The sequence below is a fragment of the Ambystoma mexicanum genome, chromosome 5q (genome assembly GCF_040938575.1).
Source record: "Ambystoma mexicanum isolate Mex_15411 chromosome 5q, UKY_AmexF1_1, whole genome shotgun sequence".
NCBI classification, from domain to species: domain Eukaryota; kingdom Metazoa; phylum Chordata; class Amphibia; order Caudata; family Ambystomatidae; genus Ambystoma; species Ambystoma mexicanum.
The window spans coordinates 876503645-876520741 of NC_090933.1; the positions used below are offsets into that span (position 1 = coordinate 876503645).

The window sequence follows — 17097 nt, forward strand, 5'->3', positions numbered from 1 at the left end:
GAGAATACTCATTCTGTTAAGGAAGGATTTAATCCAGGTAGTAACCTCAGGGGAGGAGTTCACTGCAGATGATAGGTGCTTACAGAGTATACTGTGATCGACTAGATCAAAGGCAGCGGAGAGGTCTAGTAGTAAGAGTAGTGTGCATTGTCTCTTTTCTTTAATTAGGTCTATTTGCGTCTTTTAAATCTAGTAACGCTGTTTCCGTTCCATGGAGAGGTCTAAATCCAGATTGTCTTAGCCCCACGAGATTGTTGATCTCTAGGTAAGAGTGGATCTGGAGATATGCTGCCTTGTCAATAATTTTGAGAAGGAAGGGAACTGTCGTTATGGGCATGTAATTGGTTGGGATGGTGGGGTCAAGGGAAGCTTTTTTAAGCAAGGGAAGTACCCATGCGTCTTTCAGGTTGGTGGGAACCTGGCATGATTCAAAGGAGGCATTTATGAGCCTGGTGATGAAGGGGGTAAGGTCTCTGCTTGAATATTTTATAAATTGGGCAGGGCAGATATCACCTTGGCAGTGTGAAGGCTTCAGAGAATTGATGATTTTTGTGACCTCTGTGGTGGTGTCTTGGACAAATTTGAATTCGGGTATAGTATTGGTGAGGAACGTATTGTTCTGGTATTGGTCTGAGTCTATGCCCTTTATGTTAAGTCTCTTAGAGGCAATTTGCTTTTGGAGGGTGCTGATTTTGTTCGCCAGGGCATTTTGTATGCTAGTGCACCAGTCTTTGTTTTTGGAAAGGGAGTCATCTGGGACTATAGGTGATTCTAGTTACCTTAGGATTCCAAATAATTCCCCAATACTGGAACTTGCATTTTGGATCCTATCGTTATAGGTTTCCTGTTTAGTTTTTATGATCTCTGCTTTGTAATGAGCCGAGATTTCTGAAACTATGTCTTTGTTATCCTTAGTAGGTAAGGTTTTCCATGTAGCCTCGCATTTCCTTTTTTGAGACCTCAAAGCTTTCAGTTGTGGTGTATACCAGGTGTTGAGGTGATCTTTAGGTTTGCTTTTACAGAGTTTCAGAGGAGCGATGGCATCTAGGGCAGTGGTCATGGTATTATTAAAGAGCTCTATTAATTCCTCAGGGCCTTCAGAATTATTAGCCTTAAGTGTTGGGATCAGCAGAGGGGCTAGTTTTTCCGCAGTAATGTTACACTTATTTCTAGTAAGTAGTGGCAGCGCGACAGCCTTAGTTATTGGGGCTGGACGGTTAGCATTGATCGGGAAAGAGATAAGGGAGTGGTCAGTCCAGAATTGTGGTTCGATGGCAGTGATTATAGTGTCACAATTGTGGTCTGCTAACCAGTCCAACGTTCGATCTTTCATGTGGGTAGGTTGGTTAATTCTCTGTGTGAAGTTCAGTTCGTTAAGGGATTCCTCTAGGGATTTGGCTGGCTGTTCGTTGGGGTCAGATAAGCCTAGGTTGAAATCACCAAGTATTAGGATTTGTGACTTAGATTCGTTATTATCTGATAGCAATGGGATAATGTCCTCCTTAAAGTCTCCTGGCGGTCCGGGAGGTCTGTATATGAGGTGATGAGGAAGGCTGGGGATGATGTGTGACAAACTGTCTCCAAGGTTTATATACCCAAATGAGGCTTGAGCCTTATTCGCAGAGCCTCTGCGATCACATCCTTTTGGAGTGGCTTGTCTGATTTGGCACTTGTGCGAGCAGACAACACCCCATTTCCTCCCATGACTGGGTGTACATCTCTTGCTGTCAATTAGCCCCCGCTTCTACCCCCATATTTTCTCCCTGCTCCCTTCCATTGATCCCTTGCGATCTGCTTTACTATCCATATACTGGCTCCCAACCACATGACTTGTAAAGTGTTCCATTGCTTCCCGTAGCCAGTTTTATGCTCAATAAATAATCTAATAATCAAAATAATAGTAACACCAGAGGTGATGAGGTGGGGAGTTCAATTGTTGGAGAAGGGACATCCTTGTCTGGGCCGACCACGGCTCTCAAAAGAAATTGGTAGAGGGACAGACTGATGTGGCCATTGGCACCAACCCCAGAGTCTTGGGGACCTTTCATGACCTTTTCTGCCTTATCCTCCATCTTTTGTTTGGTGTACTTGTGTGCCTTGTGGGGCACCTCGGCCTTACCGGGATACTTGTGTGCTGCAACCCCCTTGGAAGGGACCAGGGTACTTAGCCCTTTTTTGCACCCTGTGGGGAACCTTAGCATTGCTGGAACCTTTGCCCACCGTGATGTGCCTATAGGAAACAGGTGACTTTAGCACAGTCATCCACCATGACACCCTTGGAGGAGCCGAGTGACTTGGATGTAGGGTTAGGCCCGGTAGGGTGAAACTTGGTTGCTGGCCCAGACTCGGCCCCTGACTATGGAACCTCGGAAAAACATCCAGTAGGCAAAGGATCACTAGGACCCCTCCTGGATGCGGATACCCCAGGCATGCCCTAAAGGAAAGAAGATCACTTATCTCTTACCACTTTCGCATCTCCAGGAACTCTTGAAGATGTCGCATCAATGTCCTGCAGAAGATCTCCTACCATTGAAGGAAGTGAATGAGCATACGAAACGCTAAGGCATCGCAGCGCCATCAGCGGTCCCATCGATTTTACGGGCCCAATCACTCCAGGCAGAATGAATGAGGATCCATGGAGGGGACCTGCACCTGGCAGCAAAAACTGTTTTACCCAACATAGGCGAGGGAATCTGCAGCGCCAACAGGGGGCCTGAGGAAGGCATATCAAACTGCTAACAAAAAATAAGAGGGATGAACAAAGGAGCATGAAGAGCGCAGCACCCAAGTTCCGTCCCATCTAGCACGGAGAAAATGACTGATGGGACAAGGCTAGGGGATGCGCCCGAGGGGGCATGGCCTCGCACGTGTGCATAAATGCAACCAAATTTGAGAAAATAATTTGCTATTCACCAAAAAGGCTCTAGTCCCATCCTTGCTAGTGGGATCTCCCACAAGTATGGAGGAAGTGGGACAAAACATACGAGTGACTAATTCTGCCTTCACATTTCAGAGAAGGCGTTTTGCAAGCCTTTTAAACCCACCATAATTTTGCTGGTGTTTGCTCGACAAGCCCCAATGCTCAATCCACAAGAGATCAGACTATATTGCACTGATGTTTCATAACAAGTGTGAAACAAGAATGCAGTTGTCAGAATCCTGGGGAGCGGTTCCTGTATGGTTTAAAAATACTATGTTTAAAATAGGACTGTCCAACCGAACAGGCCTACATTTTACTGGAACAAAGTCTTGCGATTTGAGCTAATTTGCATACCTACAATGCATTGCCCAGGTGGCTCTCAACTGGAGGTGAACTTCCAGTGATGGTTACTCGGTGGCCCTATGCAAGACTTAGTTGAAACAGCTAATTCTGTAATAAATGAAACCTAGTGTACAGGCTCGTGTACACGACGAAAGTGCAGGTTTTCATTGAGACAGTAGGACCACCATCAATCCTAAAGCTACAGCTCCCTCTAGCTGTGACAACAGGCAAAGCTGTGCGAAATGGACCACTAACAGGCGAAGTTATGCAAATTGGCATTGGCTCTATGTATCCTAAGGCAACACCGCCCTCTAGCGGTGACAACAGGCGAAGCTACTTCATCAGACAAACATACAGGGGCAAACCTACATCTGGCCTTTTATTATATTGATTTATATATATATATATATTCAATGACAAAACTTTGTTAAAGGGATGTTATGGTTAAATTGCACTAATAAAAACCTAGGAAATTCAATGAAAAAAACTTTATTAAAAAGGGACGTTATGGTTACAAGTAAAACCAAAAAACCTCTGAAATTTGCCAGTTATGGTAAGCTACGCAACCATAACTCACACCACCACCGTGCACTGCTAAGACTAACACCCAGGACATCAAAGATGACATCACAAATGCCATTGATAACATCACTGATGACATCATCACATATATGGCCCACTTGTTTTTGTTCACTGAAATATCTAGGGCAGGTGGTTTTGTTCACTGACAGTCAGCTGTCTATCTAGACCTTAACCTTGCCGTATGTTCCTAAAGTACTTTCCTTAGGGTTTGGTCTCAGCTCATGGGGCAAGAGGCAGGCCTCAAACACACCATTTGAATACATGAAGATACACTTTAATGCTATTAACATTTTCTGATGACGTGGTTTCTTTCTTCCTTACTTTAGTTTCCCTGTATGTGCCTCTGATTTGTATGCATTGTGGGTCTTCATATGTATTGTTTGTACTAGCACAAGTGTGTAGTAAGTCTTGAATTGTTAGCTAGTTATTACATGTTTACCATAAATCACCCCTGACATCTTGTTACCATAACGTCCCTATAACATAGTCTTTTTCAGAGAATTCCATGGGGTTTTTACCAGTGCATGCTATTTTTTTCTACAACTTACTAATATCATACTTGCCCCAATTTAGCAACGTTTTTGTCCAACTCACATTACACCTTAAAACTCTGCCATTTCCTCCCTTCTAGCATCATGTTTTACTTTTTCCACTGTTTTTGCTTCCGTCGACGTCCGCAAACATCTGACATCTGATGTCATTGTGGAACTTCTGAACAGTACCACGTGACCATGCGCTTCAGCGCGGCATTATGCCGTGTCCATAAACACGTATGCACATTGCGTTCGGGTCCTTGCTACGACGACAGTTCGGAACTGCATTTTCGACTGATCTAGGAACTTTCAAGTTCAAAATGTACCCTTGCACAGCTCCTACACCTATGTTTACTCATAATCCATTAACAATCTAGTACAGAGCAGATACTTGGAAGAACAGTAGCAAAACTACTTAATAAACTACTTACATAATCTTAAAAGTGGCATCAGGTATTGCCATCCCTCCTCCCCAAGAGCCACCACCAGCTGGACGACCCAACAACAAAAAAGTTCAGTATTTCCAAAGACAATGAAGAGGACCAAGAAGATGAGGTAGAGGAAGGGCCTACCTCTAGCACCCAGAGGGAATCAAGAGTGTGGCAGTTCTTTACCACTGTTGGGAATATACCAAAAGCTAAAGCTACAAAAGTGAAATGCACCGATGTACTCCGCCTCAGACTACCAGGACATTACTCCTATGGGACCACCTCCATGCGCCGCCACACCAAATCAAACTACTGCAATGTTCTCAAAGATTGTGCCTTTCTTAGCAAGTAGTAGGCTGTCTTCCTTCACATTATCTTCCTCAACCAATACTGTAACCAAACAGCGAACTTCTCTGGGACAAAAATTCCAACCAGCTATCTTGCAAGCAATAAAAGAGGCTGTTGATCCATATCTTTGGAAGACAACAGTCCTCTGTATATACTTCAACACACCACTCTGCAGGGGGAAGCAATGGCGTGCATTTGAAGCTGTAATCAAGGACCATGAGAACCACTGCCCACTACCTTAGAAGTAACACATGTACAACATCTTCACGTGTCCACCTGCCCCTCCATATTAGTGCTTGGTGCCTCTTCCCTCATTTCCCTCCTCACCGTACGTTCTAATCTCTCCTGCAATATTTTTTTTTAAAACAACAAAAGAAAGGTTCCTCTCAGTACCACCTTTCACAGTTAAAAAAATACAACAAAAAAAAAAATCTTACAGACGCCATCTACTTTACATTTCTCAATAAAGTACATAGACTCAATATGTTTTTCCAACATTTCCATTAGCAGTTTGTGTTATGCTAATGGAAATAATGTGACGTTTATCCCAGTCCCTGGAAAGGGGGGTAACGGCCCTGGCGCCCAAGTTATCAGCCCAAGCGAAGTGTGTCTGATGCCTGCGGGCTACGGTGCGTTATAAATAAGGGCTCCAGACCATTATCTTCCATTGCAGCCCCTGCAATGGGGGATAAAGGCCATTAGCACCCCTGCTTCCCAAAGCGGAAACCGGGGTGCTAAAAAAATAGATTTTTCTCCCTACAGCGGGACACCTGTTGCATCTTGCTGTAGGAAGGAAAATCCTTTTTAAAGATGGCCGAAGGCCGGGCTCCGTACGGAGCCCCTCTTCACTTTGCATGGCAGCCAGTAGAAGGCGGAGACAGAACCCTATGACCATATTACCACAGGCACATATTTTTTTCCTTTCAAACCTATCCCACTTTCGAATAACTTTATCACATAGTAGGTCCAAGGTGGACATGGCCACTTTAACCCCATTTTTCATCCCTCGCTGTCATGGCCAGTAGCCAGATTGTCCGGGTCATGACCTTCTACCATGACCCCGCCAATCTGGCCACTGCCCATGGCCACAGTATACCTCAGTCACCAAAGGTATATCACTATTTTTTGTACCTACATTATGACACTTGTCAAAAAATAAAACATGGGCACATTTGCAGAACCATGCTTTAAGGTCCTTGCCAATGCTCCTTACATGAATTTCCTTGAAATCAGTCCTTATTTTATTTGCTCAAAAGTGTCAAAATGCATGTACATACAATAGTCATATAACTTAGCCCTCACTTGACAAAATCCATTCATACTTTACACAAACATTGAAGCTTAGGTCTATAATCTTTCTGAAGACCTTTGTCCACATTCGTCAAACGGCAACAAAGTTGCCATCTAAACATTTTGAGATGCCGCCTCTAATTTAGCCCCCTACTGACAAAATCCCATCAAACTTTTAAAAAATCTTTTATATCTAGATATAAAATCTTTTTGCAAACATTTGTGTAGATTCGTCAAATGGCACCACATTTATAAGCCTTTACAATATTTTGGGACCACCCCCCCCGCCCATAAATTTGTTCCCTCTTGACAAAACAGCTTCACACTTTCTGAAACCATTCAGAATCAAATCTAGAATCAAGTCTAGAATAACATTCCAAAGATTCATGCAGTTTCATTGAGTGGCGCCAAAGTTATAAGCCATCCAAGAACTGCTTTTAACCAACCCTGCAATGCAGAAATAGGCACATATGTCCCTGAAGTGTCCACGAAAATCACAGGACTGTATCCGAACATCCGGACTGTTCGCAGACTTTTGGGGTGAATAACACCCTTTTTTGGCTTCTTATGGCCATATCCCATCCCATCCTCATCACCCCTCACCTCCCCAGAGATTGTTTGATAAGTTTGACGAGTGCAATGTTGTCGTTTTTTTTATATGAATTCTACCGCAATGTCCGTGGACGCTGGCCGCTGTCTGCGAATCCAACATGGCGGGCGTGTCCAAAACTCTGATGCACTTCGCGCTTTTCACCATACAATCAGGGGGCGCGTTCGATGTCTGCAGACATCTTGTGGTCCTCTAGGCCAATCAGATTGTCCGTGGACCGACCAGGGAAGTGGGTCCGCGGAGCGGAGCCCGATATCACTAAATATTCTGACCTACATTTTGTCTGTTTTAAAAAAAAAATATTGGAGGGATGTTCACCAAATTTAGAAAAGCTCGCTTTCGAGTCCAAGTCGCCGCTCCTGCCACAAATTTGGTGAAAATCCGTCCAGCGGTTTGGGCTGTAGGTGTGAGCAAAGTTTTTCCATTCAGCCTATGGAAAATATTGTTTTGGGCCTCCCCCTATAACTCTGCCCCCCACCCCCGACGAAACCTCACCAAACTCGCCCAAAAAATTCAGAGCGGGCCGTATACTTTTCTTTGCAAAGTTTGGTGAGGATTCGTGCAGGGGGAGGCAGGTTATAAGCCACCCAAAAAGTGCTTGTCTTATGGGTTTAGCAACTTAACCATAACCACACGCCCGCTACGGCAGGCCGTGTAATATATATATGGGCAACGTTTTCACATAGAACCTTGGGGGTGGCAGGGAAAGGAATGCATGGCATGCATGTGGATTGTATGCATGTGTATATATTTATAAAGTCAGATCCTTGTCCCTCTCTTTTGTCCTGTAATAAGGCTGAGTTGTATTTTTCAGTTTTTTGTGAAGGTAGGCACTTGGATTTCTTTCTCTGTATTTTGCAATTTGAAAGTCGAATGTTTGCAGAGTATTTATTTATTTGCATTTATAAAGCGCGCAGAACTGCCCTGAGGCATCGTGGCGCTGTTACAGCAGGCTTAAGCTTAGACATACGTGTAAAGTAACAGTCGGTTGCAATAGTATGTTGAGAGGTGGTACGAGACCGAGAGGGTCAGCAAGTTATGCTTTGCTGTGGTTACAATGCAAGGATAACTGTACATGTTTCAACATTAGCGGAACAGAAAGGTTTTTAGGTTTTTGCGAAAGGTGGTGTATGATTTTTCATTCCTTAGTGAGGTTGGTAGAGCATAACAGTTTTTGGGTGCGAGGTGTTGGAAGCTAGATCCTCCAGCTCTGGATCTTCTGAACGTGGGAACATAGATCTGGTTAGCACGGTGGGCTCTAGTGGGTCTGTTAGAAGCATTGAGGGTGATTCTTTCTGCGAGATAGGGTGGGGCATCTAGTGTAAGGCATCTATGTGTGATGGCCATGGCTTTAAAGAGTATACGTTCTTTTCCCGGTAGCCAATGGCCATCTTTCCTTGCTTGAGAGATGTGTTCCCTTTTGGGGATGGTCAGCGCTGCCCGGAGCTCGTTGTTTTGTGTGATTTGGAGTTTTTTTATGTTGTTGACAGAGGTGCCTAGGAAAAGGGCGTCCAGTTTGGTACCTATTGTGGCTCTGGCGATGGATAGGCAGTTTTCGGTGGAGAGAAAAGGCTTGACTGCGTTAATCACCTTGGTGGTGAGCGCTGAGGAGGAGGCTATGTCGTTGACCTGGCGGGACATGGATAGTGAGGCATCTAGGTGAACACCTAGGGTTTTAACAGTCTTGGAGACTGTGATGGTGGAGTTGTCGATGTTGAAGGATTTGTATTGTGTGGGGACTTTGTTGAGAGTTTTGTTGGTCCCAACTATGAGGATCTCAATTTTATCCCCATTTAAGCATAGGCCGTTGGCAGCCATCCAGGTTTGGATGGCTGTGTACATTTTGGTTAGGGCTGATACATCTTCTTCATAGATCCCAGTTAGTGGGAGTAGTACCTGCGTATCGCCCGCGTAGTTGGTGTACGCTATATTGCGACAGTCGAGATCATTGAAGAGTGGAAGGGTAAATATACTGTAGAGGGTAGGGGCGGTACAGGAGCCCTGGGGGACGGCGCAGTGGATGATAGTAGGAGTTGCCGAGGCAGTGTCTGAGAAGACCTTCATGAGTCTCCCATTTAGAAACGAAGCCACACATGCGATAGCTTCTGTGGAGAAGTGCGCTTCATTTTTTAGGTGCATGCCTAGGATATCATGGTTAACAAGGTCAAAGGCGGCGGACAGATCCAGTAGGAGAAGGAGTGCCGGTTTGCCTTTGTCCATGATGTCTCCAAGTTGTATTTTTAAATCGAGTAGGGCTGACTCTGTCCCATGACCTGGTCGGAAGCCTGGCTGTCTTTTGCCTAGGATATGGTTGGTTTCAAGATATTCCTGGATTTGCGTGTAGGCAACTTTATCCAGGATCTTGAGCAGGAAAGGCACGGTGGTGATGGGCCTACAGTTATTAGCGACTTCTGGGTCAAGAGTAGGTTTTTTTTAGAAGAGGGCGTACCCAGGCTTCTTTTAGGCTGTCTGGAACTGTCTTGGTGTTGAAGGAAGCATTAATGAAGGATTTGAGGAAGGGGGCGAGTGTTTCAGTGCAGTCTTTGATCAGACTGGCCGGACATGGGTCTCCTTTGCAGTTGGATGGTTTAATCTTGTTCATTATCTCAATAACTTCCTGTTCTGTTACTTCCCTGAATTTGAAAGGGGTTGTGGGGGCTTTGGCGGAAGGGGGCTCTGGGCTGGGGGTAGGCAGGTGGTTAGTAGTGGTGGCTGATTTGAGGTGCTGAGATAGGTTTTTGTGGTGCTCCTTGATTTTAGCTTGTAGGCGTTCGATTTTATTCAATAGGGCAGATTGTATGGAGTTGCACCAGGTTTGGTCTTTAACAATATCTTGTGATTTGGTAGCTGGTGTGGTGAGTTCTTTGAAGATGGCGAAGAGTTCTTTGGATTCGGTACATGAATTGTCAATTCTTTCATTGTAGGAAGCGGACTTGGCTGCGAATATAGCTTTTTTGTATTGGGAGGTGATTTTTCTGTAGGAGGATAGGGTGGCTGGGGAGGGGGATTTCTGCCAGGTGTTCAGTGCTTTTCTTTTCTGAGAGCGGAGTTCTTTAACTTCAGCGGAGAACCATGTGTTTGAGTGTTTCACTGTTTTAGCTTTTTTATTCTGTAGAGGGGGGATGGTGTCAATGGCAGTGCTTATGGTGCTCTGACGGGTCGGAGGATTTGAGATCTGTTCTGAGGATGCTTAGGTGAGGTATGATCTTATCTTTGGTAAGATATTTGGCGCATCTTGCCAGGGCTGGGGGAATAGGGTTGGGCTTTTTGGTGTTAGATGCGACGGGGATGAAGCAATGAATGATGCGGTGGTCTGACCAAGGAGTCGGGGTGATGGAGCTAATGTCGATATGACAGTTATGGTCAGCTACCCAGTCAAGGATGCGGCCTTTGTTGTGTGTGGGTGAAGTTATTTTTTGGTCAAAGCCTAGTTCCTTGAAGGCTAGTGAGAGAGATTTGGCTGGCTTATCCTTTTTGTCGTTGTTTCCTAGGTTAAGGTCACCTAGAAGGATGCTTTTGGAGGTCAGTTTTAGGTTTTCTGTTAATCGATGTAGGAGGTTCTCATGGAACTCCAATAATGGGCCAGGTGGGCGGTAGACGAGGTTGATGGTGGAGTTGGGGGAGAGGGCGATTTTTATAGCTAGGGAGTCTGTGGTGTCACACAGGTTAGATGTGATTTGTCTGGCCTCTGGGTGATCTTTCAGGATGAGTGCAACCCCACCTCCTACTGAGGAAAGGCTGTCTTCCCCGATGATGGAGTAGCCCTGCGGGGTGGCAAGGTTGAGGGCTGGCCCTGCAGTGCTGTGCAGCCAGGTCTCGGTGATGGCTAGGATGTCGAGGCCCAAGTTGATTAGGAGTTCGTGAATTTCAGTGGCATGAGCCGGGATGGATCTGGCGTTAATAAGGGCACACTGTAGGTTAGGTGGGGGCTGGGATAAGGAGTAGACTGTGGTAAAACAGGTTACTACAAAGAACATATCATGCTGTACAAAGTTGCCTATTTTATTTGCATGTTAGGCGTTTGGTATGCTGCACATGTTCTTTAATGTGTGCGTGTGTTGTGATGCTTTCATAATGTGACAAATCACCACCGTGGCCAAAGTGCTGCAGTGGCCATGGTATCTCCGGCAAGTAGGCGTATTGAGTCCCTCCAAGGGATGGCCCGACCATAGTCTGAGAAGAGCACTGAACTTGGGATAGAAAGGGGAACAGAAAAGTGGATGTTTTTGACAGACATCGAGAGGGTTCCATGTCATTTCAATGAAATCAATTATTTCTTGGTAATTTACTTCGTGGAAATCACTCTGAACTCCTACTTAAATGTTTTTAAAATAATTTGATGGTGTTTACCCATCCCAAGCCCCACTTCACTACCACCCCTACCCACATCCCTTTTACTCCTTATTTATTTATTCACATTTGTAGAGCACACAACAGCCCAGAGGCAACGTGGCGGTTGTTACAGTAGGTGATCATAGCTTAGTTACGTAAAAAACAACAATCATGTACAAATAGTAAAGAGCAGCTAGGGAAGCATGAGGATAGGGAAGCAGCAAGGGATGGTAGGTATAACCAGTTAGTTGAAGAGAGTGGTTTAGAGGTTTTTCCGGAAGGCATGGAGAGAAGTTTCAGCTCTGAGTGCGGTAGGGAGCGCATTCCATAGCTTCAGGGCAAGATAAGGGAAGCCTAACCCTCCAGCCTTAGCCCTATTAATGTACAGTACAATGAGTTGGTTAGAGTAGTATGTTCTGGTGGGCATAGTTGAGAGTGATCTAGATAGTGTGTCTGAGAGGTAGGATGGTGCTGTGTAGTTTATGCATTTGTATGTGGTAGTGAGGATTTTGAACATGATGTGGTCTTCGACTGGGAGCCAGTGAACCGTCTTTCTTGCTTGTGTGATGTGGTCTCTTTTAGGTATACTTTTAGGTATACTTAAGGCTGCTCTGAGTGAGTTATTTTGGGTAGTCTGGAGTCTGCTTGTGGTTTTTTTGGAGAATCCAGCTAGGAGCGCATTGCAGTAATCAAGCTTGGCCACTATAGTAGCTCTGGCAATGGAGAGACCGTTGTCTTTTGTTAGGAAAGGTTTTATGGCATTGATGAGCTTAGTACTCAAGGCGGAGGCAGAGACGATAGCGCTGACTTGTTTGTTCATGGACAGCGTGGCATCGATGTGTACACCTAAGGTTTTAACAGAGGATAAGACCGGGATGATGCAGTTGTCGATGTGGACTAAAGGGAGTCTAATTTAGCTAGAGTGGACTTTTGGCCAAGAATAAGAATTTAAGTCTTGTCCCCACTGAGGCAGAAGCCATTTGTGGCCATCCATACTTGAATGGTAGAGTAAAAGGGCTGTCGCATCTTGGTGATAAATTCCTGTTAGAGGAAGGAGCACTTGGGTATCATCAGCATAGTTGGTGTATGTGATCCCAAGTGCATCCAATTTATCAAGAAAGGGCTTTGTGAAAAGATAGTAACCCATATATACCATATATACAAATATATATATATATATATATATATATATATATATATATATATATATAAAAATATATATATTGCGTAATTAAAAACACGCAAGTAGCCGCACGCTCTTGCTTTCCTCTCAGGAACAGAAGGCAGACCCCGGCTTTCCTCGGCAGAGCTGTTTTGAGAACCAAGTAAGTGCCTTTTGAATACAAACCTAACTGGTTTGTTTACATCTAACAAACAAAACCGCACACGGTTTTGCACCTATTAATGTTTGCACGCATTGTTTTCCGTCTCTTTAGATAATTAAAAGACACAGTTTCTACAACGCGTTATTATGCCATGAGCATCCACCACCCACGTGAAGCCAGACGGAATACAATAAAGGGGACAAAATTAGAAGTTACTGAGGTTAAACGAGATCTAACCTCTGCGCAGAAGCTGTTATTTCTGTGATAGTCCCAACATATCTGCTATGTGACGGAAAGTACTTTAGAATAGTTTACCATCACTTGCTCTTGACCGCTGTATGATTTACTGGCATAGTCTGGTTTGGAAACTATTAGGCACCTTTAAGGTTGACCAATTAATGAACGAATACCTTTCCAACCACAAGACTTTTGCAGACGTGGAATCACAAACGTTGGGCAGTTAAGAAACTTAAACTTGTTAATTTAAAAACAGAGGCATTCATTTAGAATACCTCTCATGGGCGTGTTAAACAAATTAACTTGAAAGTTGAAAGTTATTAAGCAAACGAAGAAATGTTTCATTATTTTTTTTAAAAGACCATGTGAAAACAGGAATTATTAAATCTGCACTGCTTTCTTTTTGGTTAGTATGAAGTGCCACTCAACGATAAATTGCCACAATCATTATGAAATATGTTCCCTCACACGCCTCAAAAGAAATTAAAGGTTAGTGAAGATATCCACCACACCACTAATAGAGTCAATGTTATCAGTTGTTTTTAAATTACCAACACGTGTTTGTTTTGGTTTTTAGATCTGTGTTATTTGAATATGTCTATACAAAACGTCATCTTTGACTAATCTGTGCCACTACAAAGTGTCCTGAAGACGGGCCCATCAGATCATGTCAATGAGATGGATTCAATTGTGTGCCATCTTGTTCTGGGACCCAGAAACACAGTTCAGTGTCGACAAATCCCGGGGAGAACACTAAAGAGGGTTTATAGATTGTCAAAAGCATATCCCTCACTTCCCTACTAATATCACTTACTTTTGTGATAAGACCCAATTCAGAAATGTTTTTGTGTCATTGCTCTAGTTATTAAGAGCTTTTGCGAATGTCAGATCATGTATATTTTTTTAGGCGTTTTATAATGTTGATATTTTTTATGTTTTGTTTATAATGATTAAAATATGTATTATTTGTGCATTTGTCTAAATAAAATATGACAGCTCTCTATTGGTGTTAAGTGTGGACTTTCACACCTTGTGCGTGCTAAGGTGGGTAGCTGTTTTGTGGAACCCCTTGTGTACTATTTATAAATGGTCCTCCTCTACGCAGCCCCCGAAAAAAGAGGACTACTCCACTCTGTACTAGTACATTCTGACATCTGGGAAAGGTCAGGGGGAGACCCATACCCCTTGAGAGTGTGAATTTTATGAAACCGAAGAAACTCAGTGGAAGAAAACCACCTCCTGCCCCCCTTCCCGAGACTTGTGGAACTTTGTTTTCAGCCCCTTTCTTTGGAACTTTATGTTGGAACTTCGGAAAAGGGCTGTGAGGGATGTGGGCAGCTCAGACACATTTCCCTTTGTATTGACTTTAGCATGTAAGGGTCAGGATAGGATTTGGACACAGGGCGGAGAACTGGACATTATGATACAGACACCATTTCAATTTTTTGAGGCAGGGAAACATCTCTGAGTTAGGGCGAGATAGGATTTTCTCCAACCCCTTTTTGCTTTGGTTAATAAAAGTCTTTACTAACCACCATGACACCCCTGTGACCACATCTTACTCCATATTCCTTACAGCTGGCATGAGAATGGAGTAGTTCTGGTCACTCCCATTTGTTCAAAATTTCAAAACTCAGCTGAGAATTAAGTTCAAGTGATTTTCTTTGGCAAACACTAAAGTTAAAGGTGATGGCCATGCAAAGTATGCCTGGACCACCACTGGGCCTGTGTAAGGTAAAATGAGCCAGTGGAAGAAGGGGTTCATGCATTATGTTAGGGCGGCATGTGGAATCACCTTTCCAAACGACAGGAAGGTTTGGCTTCTTATGCATTTTTTGGGGTCTGAGGGTCAGTGGGTGTTCGAAACATTGCCCGAATTGCCAGACTCCTCAGATATGGACACTTTGAATGAACTAGAGTTGCTCTGTTAAAAATGCATGTGCATTTCTATCCCAGGACTAGCACAATGCTGGAGAGGTAAAACTTTGGCATTCGTCTTCAGGAGAATTGTGAGAGTGTGGAGCAACAAGTTACTGTGCTGCGCCATCTGGCACTAATGTGCACATTTGGAAATTTCTTTTACAAGCATATCATCAATCAGTTCATAATTCATTGCAGTAACAATAGGATACGTGAGGAATTAAGGCTGAAGGATGATCACTCTTTGGAGGAAGTCATAAATATTGCAAAAAGGGTCAAACACTCAATGGCGTGTGTGGCCAAGTTGGCAGAAACTGAGAATAAGGAAGTGATTCCAAAAATGTTGAAGGTTGTGGCAGATGAGAAAGGGAAAAAGAAGAGCAAAGGGACGGTCTAGCACCAGAAAGGATAAATTAGAAAAAGAGGGATTGCCCTGGCCAGAAGTGTGCTGAGGTCAAAGAGCAGCTATGTTACAGGTGTGGCAGCAAATATCATTTGGTAGGTGCTCAGATATGTCCAGGAAGGAAAGTGTACTGCTTCAAATGTAAGATGATGGCACTTCACTAGTTGCTGTACAAATATCCAAGGTGGGTGTTAGGAAAAATTCTAATTTTGTGGGTAATTTACCCCCCCACCCCCCGTCCGCCCAACATTTTGCTGATTTTGCACACCATAGTCTGACTTTTCTGCTGCACTCCTCAGGGCTTTTCCCTCACTTCTTATGGGGAAACTGACATGCCCTGACAGTCGGTACTGGGAGACTTTGTTTCTCTTAGTCCTTTCCAATGTTGCAACTTTGCTGCAACATGTAACAAGTGTACAATGTACCTTCCAGTACAATACACTTGGGTCTATTAGTCATTTCCAAAGGCCCTAGATACTCTCGAAGGATTTTTTAGGAGATGTGCCGATGTGTCACGGAGAGGGCTGGTGGCAGCTTACCTTTTTATGTATTTTTAACCCTTTCCTGCCAGGTAAACCGCGATAACCGGGTTTGGTACGAACAGGTGGCCTGGCTCCAAAATGGCCATGCCACAAGGTACTTTGTCCTGTCCTTTGGCCATCTTGCCCCTTTCCCTTCCCCAGGTCGAGCCGACCCGGGTCAGTTCTTATTTGGGCATGCATTCTCCCGCGAAATGCCAAGCTTTTGTGGGCTTCTGCATGCCTTGCGTCTGTGCCTGTGCCTCCAGGATGGAGGCTGGAATGTCTGGTTCCAATACACATCCTGGGTGCCAGAGAGTCTAGAGTGCTGTGAATGCCTGGGATCACCATGGTCTGCGATTGCTCCACGTATGGTATGCCTGTATGTGAGCAGATCTCCCATTGGGTCCTTTTCGTTTTGGCATGAAGGAAATTCAGTATAAGAGAAGGCCCCAAACACCCATACCATGTTGATCTCTGGAGCTCCTACTGAACGAAGGATAGGATCCAAATATCCTGAAGCTAAGAAGCCGAGTCGAGGAACCGCTGGTGACCCGCTGGAAGATTTGGCACCCTGAGCCCGCTGTCATCCTGTGGGACCCCTCTGCATCTGGTCATCATCGAAGGTCTGCGAAGACGCTTCGACCCACTAGAATAGTGGAACCAACTATTCTCGCCACCTTCATCAAAACCTGCAAGTAAGCCTTCTCGGAAGTGTCCCTGGGCCAACCAGTAGGCTGACCAGTTTACGCAGACCCTTTGCTCTGATACCGCCGCCGTTTGGAGGAGGCCCTCGAAACTTGGTAAATCGCTAGCTCTGTGTTCACAGCACCCTCACTCCAAATTCCGTACACTTGCTGTTCGCAGGTCTGAAGTGAGACGAGTGCGCCCGAACTGGAGCATACGCGGTTACTGTGTCACCCAGACGTGCTGACGATCTTTGCAGGTGGGCTGCATTTGTGACCCTCTTGCCCCTGAAGCCTGCTGCAGTAAAACTGGCCTGATCCATCCACCAGGAGCGGAGAAATCGCCACTGTGCCATTTGGGAATCATCGCTGTATCTTCGTCGCTGAAAGCCGCAGAGCCGTCAAATTGCCATACTTGAACCTGCAACCAAAGTGGACTCGACTGCCGAAGCTTGGTTCGGAGTGCTCCGGGAGTCAGTGAGTAATCGCAACCCTAGCCAGTGGCCCCTAGCGCCTCCATCAATTTTAACGGACGAGTGGCCCCTTGGGTCCCCTCTCCTTTCCACTGCTTGTGTGAACAAGCAAACTATTCCCAACTCTTGTAAACGACTCTGCCCTCAAGT

At 44.7% G+C, this 17097-nt stretch overlaps 1 protein-coding gene across 3 annotated transcripts in view; it reads right to left on the bottom strand.

Annotated features, from left to right (window-relative positions):
• Positions 1-17097, bottom strand: part of RAD54B (RAD54 homolog B) — a 1336679-nt gene that overhangs the window by 819229 nt on the left and 500353 nt on the right. The gene's annotated exons all lie outside the window — the stretch shown is intronic.